Genomic DNA, 14725 nt, shown 5'->3' on the forward strand with positions numbered 1-14725 from the left:
ACATAAAAATTGGGAAGGCTTACTGGACTTTTCCATTCAATTACACATATGAAAACATGTCTATTAAAATTATAATGTCCTGTCTTTGTAATCAGACCTCACACCACACAATGCACTTTGCTTCATAAAAGCACACAAATCAAGCAGACAGTTTTTGGGCTGTTCCTTCTTGGATACCTTATTTAAAAAGCACTTTAAACAGCGGATATGGTTAGGTAAGGTGAATCTAATGATCAAAACTGCTGCCCCACCTGTACATGGCCCACTTCAAGTGCTCACAGGAAGGAGGGAGACTATGATTTACTTACTGTATCGCTCTCTGACACCCACTAAATCTACCCATCTATGACTATTGTATCCATCACTGACTAGTGTTCTTTCTCTTCTCAGGTTGTGCATGCATGCATACACAAATATCCACATACATGCACACATGCATAGACAGTTGTGATTTATATGTATCTCTTTCAAATACAGTGACAATATTAAGCTTAGCAAAGACTCAAAGCAAAACATATTTTAAAGCAACCGAATACATATATTTTCAAAACAACAAAATGATTATATATTTTAAAATAACCATTAGCACATTCAAATTGTGCACATGACACTCAGAAAACAATATGCATGGTTTGTGTCTTTTGAAGAGGTAGTAGTTTGGTGTTCATGGTCAGTTAAGAGTGTGTAAGGAGTATATTTTACAATGATATGTGCCTTTCAACAGCAGCCACCACAAATCCCAATCACCCTTTATTTACTTACACCTGTGCATTTTCTTTTAGCGTCTGGCACCCTTGTAAAAGTGGCTCCTGTTCTTCCTTGCTCCTGTCACCCCCCTTAAAAATGCCTGAGTGCGCCAGTTTAAAGGACCAGCTCTGCTAACACCTCTTTACCATTTTGGTTCAGTAAAGCAAAGCAAGCTATTTCAATAAGATCCACTAAATAAGATTTTAAAGAAAGTAGATGCTGCATTATTCAAATCACCATAAGTCAAATTACATATCTAAAACAGTACCTCTTTCTAGATAGCATCAGGAATACTTTTTGCCATACATCAGTGACTTTATCTTTTATTAATTGTCCGTAGCCAGGAGTGCCACTTTCAGTCATGCAATATTTGCATATACATCTTACATTGTAAAATTTAGTCAACACGATAGTGTCTAACAAATCATATACCTCATCTTAAGTGTTGTTTCAGGTCCACTTTGGTCTAAATAATAGCTTCTTTAGCATGTTGTGAAATCATCCTATCGGGACATGTAGTTGTACGATAATAGTGTGGTAATTTTAACATGTCATTGTGAAGGTAGTTGAGCATAACAAATAAGTAATGACTATTACTTGCCGCAGCATCTACATATTACAGTTACAAAAGTGAATGTCAGACTTTATATTGAGTGCCTGGGGCAATGGAACTTGAAACGTGGACTTACCTTCTCTAACCTGGTGAAGTTAACATCATTCTTTTTGGCTACTTTACCACCATCAAATGGATGTCCACCTTTTTCTATGTGTTTCAATCAGAACTCTGTTCTCAGCTTTAGACCAGTTTTACAATTCAGCTCTTCATACTGCTACAGACAAAGCCTGTGGGGATTTTGCAACACTGCTATTGGACTCATGGCCAAAAGAAGTGGTTGGGCTTTGAAACTACAGTCCGGTTTATTTTTCTACATGCCTACAGTGAAAGGTTACCTGCCTAGCATCCCAGCACACACTAGTAGTTATGCACTAAATTGACTCTTTCTTATTGGAGAATAGGCTCCCGTGTTCAACAAGTTCTCACCCCTCATATAGATATGTGCTGCTGGACAGATAATAATGCACGCAAGCTTGTCACACTAACATGGTTTTATTCCTGAACATCACTCTGAAAGAGTTATATTACCTAGTGAAAACCATATGCATATTCTGCAGAGACTTCCTGGAAATCCACTGATAAGCCATGGCAAGATGTGCAACAATGAAATATTTATCATATTTAGCAATCAAACACTGTTACTGCGTTTAACTGTTAGAAATTGTTAGGGGGGTTTTACGTTTTTTGCCCGTTATGCTCCTAATTGAACTGACTGATCCGAAACTCCTACCACTATAGTACCTATGTCACACACAACTTCACCGATGTGACAGAAAGACTGTCAGTATGAAAATTACATTTGAGTAGCTCTGTACATTACATATGATACTTTTGTTTAAAATAATCATAAAATGTGGATCTTAGATCTTCTCATTAAACCCAGTACACAAGTGTCTGGTCTGCATATACTAGACCTAGTGGTGACTGCCACCACATCTGCTTCTTCTTTTCAAAAAGTCCAATGAGTCCATGAAGAACATTGTATTATCATGAAAGATTTAACTATCCAAATATCGAAAAGTAGTAATTACTTACTTACGTGGAAGTGTCCTTACTAAGTATAGGAAAAACACATGATTTACTTTTTTTTTTTTTTTTTTTATCTCAAGGCCTGACACCATATCTTTAGCCATCGCCTTTTTCACCCCAGTGACAAGCTCCACACCCATAAAGCATAATAGTATGTTACCTGCATAAAAATTATCAATGCATCTACTCAGTGGTATTCCTTTAGTAAGGCCTTCCCTACCTAGCAACTCGGCCACAAACTGCTAAGTGGATAGGTAGCACTTTTGTCATATCCTCTTTCATAACCACCTGGCACCAAAAATATACCAATCATAATAAGAACACAAGCCATGGGTTCCGTGTATAGTATACAAATCCATGAGACAATTTTACTTCCAACGTCCATATTAGCCAACACTGAGAACAGGCATCTGTAACATTTTCCATGTTGATGGATGCTACAGCTGGGAACCAAGTCTTTAACTAGGGATGACTAAACACACAGAAAAACATCATATGTTTGCTGTGTGGAGTAGATACTTGCCAGATGAGGAGCTGGAGGAGTTATGGCAAGTATATTTTTCTACTTTAGATTCAGTGGTTAAGCCTGCTGCATTAAGAAGATATCATTTCTTCATCCTTCACAGAGTGTGCTGAACGTCTAAGAAATTGGCAAAGATGGGAGGGAGTGCATCCTCTAAATGTAAGCAGTGTGGCAGCAGCGAGGCCAACAACGTGTATATGTTTGCCTCTTGCCCAGAATTAGAGGAATTTTGGACAGCGGTGGGTAAGACCATCTCTCGCTCTTTGGGTGTCACTACGGAGGTAAGTCCCTCTTTGATTTTATTTGGAATAGAGTGTCAGGTTCCGGATTGCCTCTTCTCTAATCCGCATTAGCAAGGCCTGATTTTTTTTATTTGGCATTGCTTGCAAGAAGGGAAATTTGAAAGTGTTGGGCCCTATCCTCTGCCCCTACTTGGCATGTATGGAAAAGATCAGTGCTCTTCTTTAAGGACATGGAAAGGAGAGGAGTAAATAAGAGACGGGAAGGATTTTGAGAATTGCTGAAGATTTGATATGTTTTTCCGTACGATGATAATATGCTTTTGATTCAGTAAGGCTGGGAAGCTTATCCCGTCCCATGACCCAGTGACCTGATAAAGGGTTCAGCCAGGAGTACACGAGGTGGCAGAATCTAGTTGGTGCTCAATGGTGGAATTATGAGGACAAAAAAATAAATATATGTTTGGTGAAGTGTTCCAACCAGGGACAACAACAGACTGTTGTAGAAGCATCAGGCCAGGGAGGGTGCAAGTTAAAATGTTCACAAATACTTTACCAAGAATTTAACAATCTTAAGTTTAACATAGACTGTGGATAGTAGAGATGTAATGTCTAGGATGACTCTGGGAGAAAAAGAGTTAGCTAGCATCTGGGTCCTACACCACAATTTGCTTGGATTATTTCAAATCACTTTAGTGTTTCATGTTGTTGCTCATTAGAACATGTTTAATTATGCAAGTTGTCATGATGCAATTACCCCCTTAAGTACACTTTGAAAACTTTCCATTCTATGAGTGTGCCACTGGTTGACTATGTATTTTCTAGACAGTAATGTTACACAGCCTCCTGTATGCTGCCCCTCAAGGCTGCTTTGTGCAATGCTACCTCCAGCCTAAACGACGGTATGCAAATCAAAAGCCAATCCCATGACAAATACAGTATTAGCAAGGTGTGATCCGAATGCATCTTACATAAATATTCGATGTAGTGTAACTAGTTATCCTTATGTGTCTTGTGAATAAACATATTAATTGTAGAGTGATTTTCATGTACCGGATGTTGTAATTGTTTATAAAAACATTTTTTAATAATAATGACTCTTCCAGTTAAAGGTTAACTGTAAATCAAATATTTTATATATTTATCGTGCACAATTTGGTTGTAATTTGAATGGTTTCTTTCTACTGTATTAGTATGATGCCTTTGGTATAAACTTAATGCTAGGTTTTTTAACTGAAGCCCAGGCACAATCGGAACAATACACTGACTCATAACTTTTATTGGATTGCACATATAGTAACTAGCATTTTGGAAGCCGAACTGTAATTTATTTCATCTTCGCAGGTGAATATGTCAGGTAATTCAGATATGCAAGAAATGGCGCTAAACGAGTACGTCGGTAGAAAAAGATTTCAAAATGTTCAAAATCTAGGACTGGACCATTCTGAAGGCAGTTAGGGTTGGGATGCTGCTCAGGCACATAACATTGTTCCACAACTGCGTCAGCATATAAAGAATGTACAGCTTTAGTGGTGTGATGTTGCCCTCACAAACTGATCTCTAACAAAGAGTAATCTGGGATCCTATTTTCCATAAAATGACAAAGAACCCAGATATCAAATATTACACTCAGACTAGTCAGACTGCAGTGGTACATAAAGATAAGTGGCCTGACCACTACTTTTTCCTTCTTTCCCAAAGCTATGCACCTTCCTTTTTAGGTTGAGCCTAGGCAGCGCGCATGCGCAGTCTCTCGGACTGTTGTAATTGCTCTATGGGCTCTATGCCCACCTACTGGCTTTTTATTGGCTGTGTGCTTGTTATAATTGTATTCCTTGTTTGCTATTGGTTCCTGGCATGCATTTGTCATGCCTCCTTTCGTGTTTATCCCTCCCAAAGCGCAGCGACCAAGTACAATCTTCTTACACAGGTTCCCTTTTTATATGTTTGTGGAACTTGTTTTTTTTTTTTTAGTATTTGTAGTCACAGTGTTGCAATGAGTATGTTTCGTGCCGGTTTAAGGTTTTTTTTTTTTTTTTTTGGTGCTCTGCGCACGTTGCCTTCAACTAGTGTTTGAGGGCGATCTTTGGCTTGACTGAACTCAACCGTGCTAGATCTTCTGCTGCGCCACCCGGGCTGGACCCTCGTCACGTCCGCCTCATATGCTTAACTCTGTTCAGTCCTCTGTCCGGTCGCAGGCTTTCTCCCGCTCGGAGTCCTGCGGCGCTCTGCAGCCACCCACAGTAGCCATGTTTACAAAATTACTGGTGCGGCTGCCCTGGCCATATGAGCAGATCCAGCAACCTCGATCCGACGCGCAGCCCATGCTTCCCATACTGTAAGGCAATGAGTGCAAGAAACAACCCCCTAAAGTCGGGTGTGTATATATTTCCATGGGTTTACTAGTAGTGCAAAACTCGTAAGTGCCATGGGGGACTGTTTGTGCAGAGGAGGCAGGGCTAAACACATAATTCAGTATACAAACAATTTATACACTGAAAACCAAGAGTCGGTAAATGTATTAACGCAGCCTTTGCTGTGTAGTTTGGCAGCCATAGTATTATTTTTGCGTTTATGCATAATTTACTATATTTTCAATAATATTTTGTCGTGGTTGCTTTGCAGAATACACCGTGATCAGGAGGATCAGAGATGCTAAGTTGAAAACATTAAACTACGTATGTTTTGAAAAAAACTGCATTGATATTAGTAAGTAAACAGTACTAGCCTACCTTTTGTTTTGCTTCCCCAGGATCACAGAAAAACCCTCCTGTCTTTTTAGCTAGCATGTTTAAATGAACAGTCCTAACATCTATACCATTATACTAGAGTTGCCCAATTTCCATAAGAAAAAAGTTAACTACTTTATTATAGCAAGTATCTAAAAAAGTGTCACGAGCGAAAAAGATACACAGCTAAATGTTATGCTGTAGGAATTACACATCTAAAAGCCTCTGTACTTTGCCACCTGACAAAGTGTTCCAAAGGTACCTCTCTTTCATGAACTTGCATCTTTTTATTCCCAATGTACAGTTGGTGATGTAATGTGGTCATTAATAGGACCGACTGCTTGAAGTAAATTCAAGTGTTTGCATAGATATCGATGACCTTAAAATTCCCTCGCCTGTATAGGTGTGTGTAATCAGTTGAAGATTACATTTGGCCGTTTTGGTGAATATTGTGACTAAGTTTCACACCCTCATGTTCAGGTCGAGTTGCTAACTTTTCTTTACTTGGATATAAATGAAAGTATTTTCTTGTCATGTGAACACTGGAAAGTGGAATGAAACAAAAGGCAATGGGGTCACAGTTTGGGCCGCACACTGATCCTGGGAGTTTAAGGAAATTGGTATTTGAGTGAAAACTTTGCATAGATGCCTTTTTTTGGTAACAATATTCCTAGTATTCGGATCCTTTCAGAAGAAGTTTGAAGGGAAGGTAGTGATATTTCAGACAACATAACTGCAGTTTAAGTAGGGAAGGAGTGGGGCACACTCCATACAGCTGTCCAAAACTAGCTGAACAGATTCTGGAATGGGCAAACATGTCAGATAAACTTGCATGCAGAACATTCACCAAACTGGGCACTGTTGTGAGGTTTCCTTCTCCTCTCCCTCGTCTCTTCATCTTCTTCTCTTCTCTTCTCCCTTTTCTCTTTGTCTTCTCCTCTCCCTCTTCTTTCTCTTCTCCTCTTCATCTTCTCTTCTTTTCCTCTTCCTCTTCTCGTTTTCTCGTCTTCTCTTCTTGTCTTCTCTTTTTCTTGTTTTCTCTTCTTCTCTTCCTTTTCTTTCTCTCCTCCCCTGCCTTTTCTTCCTCTTCTTCTTCCTGCTCTTCTTGAGTTGAGACAGCCAAGAAGAGTTACAAAGACGCTTTCTGAGGTGAGGGAACAGCTCCAATAGATGTGTGTTCTTCCCATAAAAAAAGTAAAAATACATATTCTTCCTGAATTCATCCAGTTCTTTGTTTCTTGGGACTGTACAATGGAAAATTGGGTGGGAATAAACGCTTATTCTTTCCTCCTCTCCCACTTATCCTGTGTGTAGTCTGGGAGGTGAGGCTGTCTCCTATGACACTAATTCTGGTGGCACCCGTTTAGGTGAGGTAAGCCTGGTAAACACATCTGGTATCGGAATTACACTCTGAAAAGGGCTACCACAAATCTTATCAAAGGGCTTCACCGCCCCATCAGGGAATGAAACTACATTTCATTTCTAAAGTGCATTCCAGTGCATATTCTCACTCTAGCAGTTATTTGTTACTTCCCTCTGTGCATGTTGTGTGCACAGATGCTATGGACTGTATTCTTCTGTCTGGCTAATTCTGTGACATGATTTGCAAGTAACCAGACTGTTCTGCTATGCTGTGCCTGAAGTAGTGACCTCATGTACAGCATTTCTCTGCCAGCAGGTTCTTGGACATATCTGGTTTGTTAATCCATGCCACTGGTGTTCAGACTTTTCTGAAACTGCGCAGCAGCAACATGTACCCACTGCACTTCTGTGCTCACCTGGGGATTTGCTGTCAACACCCACCATGCCGCTGATGTTGCTGCTTATCCTTTATGGTAGATGTGTTTATTGATATGGAAGAACAGTGGGGTCTGGGGAGCCTCTCATAGTCTTATTCACCTTGCTGTGAAGTTGAACACCTTCAACTTCTTTTGCTATGGTCCCTTCTTTGCAGCTATCCAATCTTCATTTTTTGCTGCAGTTAGAGGAAGAAGGTAAATGGAAGTGCTTTAGTTATATGCAGGGCCGATGGAATTATATGGCATGAAAAAGATGGAATTATGTGGCAGACTTGACCAATTTATGTGGCAAGAAAAGTCCAGTTATCAATTTACAATGCTAATAGCTCTAACTCGAGCAAATGCGAGACCTATTGCATTGCAATTGCTTGTTTTACTCTCTGTTGTAGTCGCTCAACATCTCACTGTATATGATCTTGGTCATCCAAAGGACAGAAATAGGGTCTTCAAGCAAAAGGCAATTTCCATCTTAAACATTTCAGTGTAGATTTCTAAAAGTTCCCTGGATTCCCTTCTCTGCAACTTACACCAAAATTGTTGCTTAAATCTCTATTACATCAGCTATTATCCCGCACAAGTGATTGCATAAATCTCTAATATACTGGTTCCTATCCTGATGGTAACTCCTGCTTTCATATGAGCATTTATTCTCATACCACGGGGCTGATGACATAGGTCTTTTTTTTTTTTTTTTTTGCCTCTCAGCCATTTTTCCTTTGGGGCAATTGGAAGAAATGATGATATCAACTGTTCACCTAGTGACATAAAGGAGGGTTCCTGATATTATTATAATTGGTATTTCCTTTTCTTTTTTTATAAATCTGTTTATTAATATTACAAAGTATAACTGTAGAAGGATGGCCCTCTATGTAGTGTGCAAAGATAGGCACACTGTGCAGTGGGTCCAGGCAACCACACATTGGTTTACAGGTGTAATAACTAGATCAGTGAATGCTCTAATTGTTATGGTCCATTTGTCAAACAGTTAGGCCAATCTTGGAGAAGTGCAAAGCATTTGCTGTACTCACAGTATCAATCATGCAACTCACACATTCGAAGGATCAAGTCAAGACTAATTTATAAAAGATACTTCACATTTTTATATAATTTTTAGGACCAAGATTATCAAAATTGAATAAGTACTTTTTGAGATATGGATTTTTGAAGTTTAATAAAAATAGTCTTTTGTGTGTAATTACGCACCATAGGAATCAATGGAATGTCACCTTTAAAAATACACATACAATCACACAGTTGCTTTACCAAGGTCTTCTTTTGCATGTTGGTCGAGTTAGTCGGTGGGCTCACTTTGCCAGTTGGAGAAGTTCGGGTAGCTCCTGGTTTTGGTGGAAGCATCGGTGGAAAGTCTCCGGAGCTGGTGCAGGGCCACTGTGGGGGACCACCTGGAAAAGGCCTACGCAGATAAGTTTAGAGGTGGTTCCTTGGGGTGTTGAGGTTGCAAAAGATGAGGGACCCTTAGGGCACAGAAGGCTCTTTGTTGCAGGGCACGGGTTGGCCGGGTGCAGAGCGAATCGGTGAGCCAGGAGCTGTGTGCAGATACCCTTTGGATCTGGAGGTAAGTCACTTTAAGGGTCGTTTGCAGGGCAAGGGGGCTCTCTGGTGGGAGGTCTGAGGTGTTCCTGATGTCCCTCAACTCGGGCTTCCTCCTGGTCCTTTTTCAGCCCCAGGCGGGCAGGTTTTCCTGGTGTTCGACGTCAGCTGACCAGTATGCAGGGTATTTACACGGTTCGGCCACTGGAGGGTGCAGAGCCACCAAACGGTGCCCACTTGCAGGGTTTGTCCACGTCGTCATTGGTGTGTCATCGGGTCTAGCTGCGACTTCCGGTTCGGGAGTTAACATCCAGTCAGTGAAGTGACCCTCATTGGGTTGCTGGTTTCTTCTTTGTTGCAGAGTGGTACCTCCACTCTGAAGAGAGTTATTGGGTGATTGACCAAGCCTGGAGGTCGTCTGGGGTTCTTAAAGTCAGCCCAGTTGTCAAGCTTCTCCTCAGCGGCGATTGTCGGGCCCTGAGTGCAGCAGGCAGGGTTTGGCACCTTTTCTTTGTGCAGCAGTTCTACAGTTCTTGTGCCTTGGATCTTCTTGGTGCTGGTCTTTCGAATCTGCTTTCTTAGTCTAGGTATGCCCACCAAATCCTGATTTTAGTAGGCTTTTTAAGGGGGAATGTGCTAGTGTCCAATGCAACACCTACCTTTGGGTGGCTACATCTACTATAGTGACCACTTCCTTTGGGAAGGGCCACTTCCCTATCCCTGCTTGGCTATTTTTCTCTGATCTAAGATGGAGGAAAATGAAATGTAGTGTCCACCTCGCAGGCAACACCTTAGGAGGGGTGCATGCCAGGTGGGGCCACTTCTCCTACCCTTTGTGTAGTTTTTGGCCTTTGCTCCCGCCGAAAGTGGGGTTTGCTAGCTAGGGGGCCAAGTTTCAAAGGTGGTAAACCCTTTGAAGCTCACCAGCAGGGCACTGCACATTCCTGCGGGAGGGGGTGTTAGCACCTCTACCCAGGAAGGGCATTGTCCTGAATCTCAGAGAGCACAAGCTCCCACCCCAGGGGTTCAGACTTGTGTCTAAAGGTGGCAGGCTGGTTAAGACCAGTCAGCAGCAACCATGCCAGGGCAGTTAGTTTTGCAGGGGCACGTCTAAGGTGATCCCTGGGTACATTTAGTAATAAATCCAATACTGGTACCAGTTTAGATTTGTCATTCTGAGTTGTTTGATACCAAACAACCCAGGGTTCACAGTGGCCATCATGTAGCTGGGAAACTCATACTGATTAGTGTCCAGCACATACATTTAAAATAGTTGCTCTGTTCACTCATTATGCCCTAGGGTTGCCAAGGACCTAGTGGGGGCATATTGCTCATGCAGCTATGGCCTCACATACAGTATAGTGCACCCTGCCAAGGGGCTGGAAGGCTTGCCAGAGGGTGACCGATCTATACAGGGAGTGCAGAATTATTAGGCAAGTTGTATTTTTGAGGATTAATTTTATTATTGAACAACAACCATGTTCTCAATGAACCCAAAAAACTCATTAATATCAAAGCTGAAATTTTTGGAAGTAGTTTTTAGTTTGTTTTTAGTTTTAGCTATGTTAGGGGGATATCTGTGTGTGCAGGTGACTATTACTGTGCATAATTATTAGGCAACTTAACAAAAAAATATATATACCCATTTCAATTATTTATTATTACCAGTGAAACCAATATAACATCTCAACATTCACAAATATACATTTCTGACATTCAAAAACAAAACAAAAACAAAAACAAATCAGTGACCAATATAGCCACCTTTCTTTGCAAGGACACTCAAAAGCCTGCCATCCATGGATTCTGTCAGTGTTTTGATCTGTTCACCATCAACATTGCGTGCAGCAGCAACCACAGCCTCCCAGACACTGTTCAGAGAGGTGTACTGTTTTCCCTCCTTGTAAATCTCACATTTGATGATGGACCACAGGTTCTCAATGGGGTTCAGATCAGGTGAACAAGGAGGCCATGTCATTAGATTTCCTTCTTTTATACCCTTTCTTGCCAGCCACGCTGTGGAGTACATGGACGCGTGTGATGGAGCATTGTCCTGCATGAAAATCATGTTTTTCTTGAAGGATGCAGACTTCTTCCTGTACCACTGCTTGAAGGTGTCTTCCAGGAACTGGCAGTAGGACTGGGAGTTGAGCTTGACTCCATCCTCAACCCGAAAAGGCCCCACAAGCTCATCTTTGATGATACCAGCCCAAACCAGTACTCCACCTCCACCTTGCTGGCGTCTGAGTCGGACTGGAGCTCTCTGCCCTTTACCAATCCAGCCACAGGCCCATCCATCTGGCCCATCAAGACTCACTCTCATTTCATCAGTCCATAAAACCTTAGAAAAATCAGTCTTGAGATATTTCTTGGCCCAGTCTTGACGTTTCAGCTTGTGTGTCTTGTTCAGTGGTGGTCGTCTTTCAGCCTTTCTTACCTTGGCCATGTCTCTGAGTATTGCACACCTTGTGCTTTTGGGCACTCCAGTGATGTTGCAGCTCTGAAATATGGCCAAACTGGTGGCAAGTGGCATCGTGGCAGCTGCACGCTTGACTTTTCTCAGTTCATGGGCAGTTAATTTGCGCCTGGGTTTTTCCACACGCTTCTTGCGACCCTGTTGACTATTTTGAATGAAACGCTTGATTGTTCGATGATCACGCTTCAGAAGCTTTGCAATTTTAAGAGTGCTGCATCCCTCTGCAAGATATCTCACTATTTTTGACTTTTCTGAGCCTGTCAAGTCCTTCTTTTGACCCATTTTGCCAAAGGAAAGGAAGTTGCCTAATAATTATGCACACCTGATATAGGGTGTTGATGTCATTAGACCACACCCCTTCTCATTACAGAGATGCACATCACCTAATATGCTTAATTGGTAGTAGGCTTTCGAGCCTATACAGCTTGGAGTAAGACAACATGCATAAAGAGGATGATGTGGTCAAAATACTCATTTGCCTAATAATTCTGCACTCCCTGTATTGTATGCAGTGTGTAGTGGACAGGGCACACAGGCAGTGTGCCACGTTGAGTTTGCAGTTTAGGATTGCACCAGGACACTCAACCTGCAATAGCAGTGCTGGGTGCATCTGGATGCAAGGCCCTAGATGGTGGCACAATCAGTGCTGCTGCCCTCAGGGGCCTACCCTTAGTACCCCATGCCCTGGGTACTTAAGTACCATTTGCTAGGGACTCATAGTGGCAGCTACAGGTGTTGCCAATTATCTTTGCAATTTTAGGGAAATAACACTGGCACTGGGAACCTGGTAGGCAGGGTCTCAGTGCACTCTAGTCCAAGTTGTGTCCAGAAACCAGGCAAAAAATTGTGGGAGGGTGGGGGTACTGCAACAAAGTGCCAGTTTCCCACAATAACAAAGAAAAAGAGACATTTGACATACAATAACAACAGAGCTGCACTGAGTCCAAACTCGCAATACCCAGATAATCAAAAGGGCAAAAGTATACATCGGAAAGATCACCCCATAGAAGAAAGAGACTCAGAGTAACACATCCATTCACCTCATATCTTTTGGTGTTTCTTCAGGCATCCCCTGGATTTATAAACAAGTGTTTCTGCTAAAGCTGCAAAGTCCATACCCCTTGTCCAGGAAGGGTGGAGCATGTTGAGATACACCAATGACGAGCAATGTCTCTTTTTGCAGTAATGAAACCCAATCCAACAAGCAGCCAGGTGCTGCGCCCCCCACATGTCATACAGTCCCAAAAGAATCAGTTTCAGATCCAGTGGAACTGATTTATGTATGACATGAGAAAATAAATAGTGTAATTGCGTGACCAGTATGTTTGAATAGTAGAGCAGTCCCAGACCATAGGGAAGAAGGAGCCCCTCGGGTTTTGGCACCGCCAAACTGCAGTGATACATGGGCCCCCATGCCATGCAGCCACGAAAAACTGTAGTACACGCGGTAGAGGTACTTTAGTTGGATGAGGCGGAAGCTCATCGATATCACAAGGAATCTAGGGGCCATTTTTGCCTCAACTTACTCACTGTCATCTAAAGCACCTGGGTCTCCTTCCCACCGTTCCCTGAGGGTAATCAGAGGGTCTGGGGTATTATTTATCAGTAAGTGATAAAGGGTGAATACACAGGGTTGAATTAGGGGAGGGGCTTTAAGGGGTCTAGGGAAGCCTAAAGAACGTGTCGCAACTGCAGAAAGTGGAAAAACTCAAGCATCTGTCATGCCCTCACTGTGCAGCCTGTGATGGAGTATTGCGGCCTGGCATAAAGCCGTTTTGGTCCAAATGAACAAGGGATATGTTGATCTTTACTAGCTGTTTGCCAGGACTTTGACCAGGATCTTAGATTCTATATTGAGAATGGAGACAGACCTGTAACACTCAGCTGTGGGTTTCAATGGTTTAAGGATGACAGGGTTTGTAGCTCCATGAACATCCTAAGGAGTTCATCCATCCTCAGTGTTTCCTCGTATATTGCAAGCAGTGGGAGCGGATGACAAGGAGGCATATTTTTTATACATTTCCAATGGAAAGCCACTGGGACCCAGTGATTTCTCAGTGAAGAGCGCCTCTATAACAGGCATGATTTTAACTGCTGTGATAGGTTTGTCCAATTCCTGCCTATTAGTGTCGGCCAGTCATGGGAGAAGTAAATCATCCACAACAAGATGGAGGCTTTCAGTCTCAGGTATTGGGCAGCCATCGAAGAGGCAGGTGAAATAACGAGTGACTTTATGGGCTACTGAGCATAGGCCAGCCACATCTGGACCCGTCTCCGTGACAATGGAGGGGATAAGGAGGAGGGTCAAGTTCCAGCTCACCAGCCAATGCAGAAGTTTCCCAGCCTTATCCCAAACCTCGTAAATCTGACCCTAGAAGGCAAGGTGAGAATGGGTCGCTGTATCCAACTGTTTCTGCCAGAGCACAAGCCTTTTTAAATCTACCTCATGTTTCAAATGGGCGGTGGTGTTAGCCACATAGGCCTTGTCAGCGATGCAGAGATCATGTTCGAGGGACAAAACCTCCTTGAGTCTGTGGGAGAATGCAGATTGGTAGGAGATTATCTGGTCGCGAAGGGTCATCTTTAGGGCCTCCCATACTATGGTAGGGGAGTTGAAGGAGACAGCAGTGAATAGTGTATCAGTATGTGTCATGGGGTGTGTGAAAACAGGGCTCAAAGTGCAGCGATAAGCTGAAATAAGAAACAATACAACAGGAAAACAGAACAACAACTCTATGAAATGTAACCACTAACTAGGTAGAGAAAAAGACAAAGAATAGTCCCAATCCATCCAAATCAAACCAGAGCTGATAAAAGGATATAACCATGCTGGCGGCAGCTATAATCATATGAATATGGTCGGATAGAGTCACAGGGGAAGGTCAAACATCCCCTGGGAGGGCCCGGTCACACACAGGGCCAGTGGAAGAGAGCGAAGCAGGATGGTGTGGGGGATGGAGTGTTGCAGTAGGCCTCCGCACTGCCCCCTTCGAAGTCCACAGAGGGGTGTCTTCAA

At 42.5% G+C, this 14725-nt stretch overlaps 1 protein-coding gene across 8 annotated transcripts in view; it reads right to left on the bottom strand.

The window, feature by feature from the left end:
- LOC138300142 (zinc finger protein 2-like) overlaps nt 1–14725 on the bottom strand; it is a 108581-nt gene that overhangs the window by 84354 nt on the left and 9502 nt on the right. The window lies entirely within an intron of this gene.

This window comes from Pleurodeles waltl, chromosome 6, assembly GCF_031143425.1.
Source record: "Pleurodeles waltl isolate 20211129_DDA chromosome 6, aPleWal1.hap1.20221129, whole genome shotgun sequence".
NCBI classification, from domain to species: Eukaryota; Metazoa; Chordata; class Amphibia; order Caudata; family Salamandridae; genus Pleurodeles; species Pleurodeles waltl.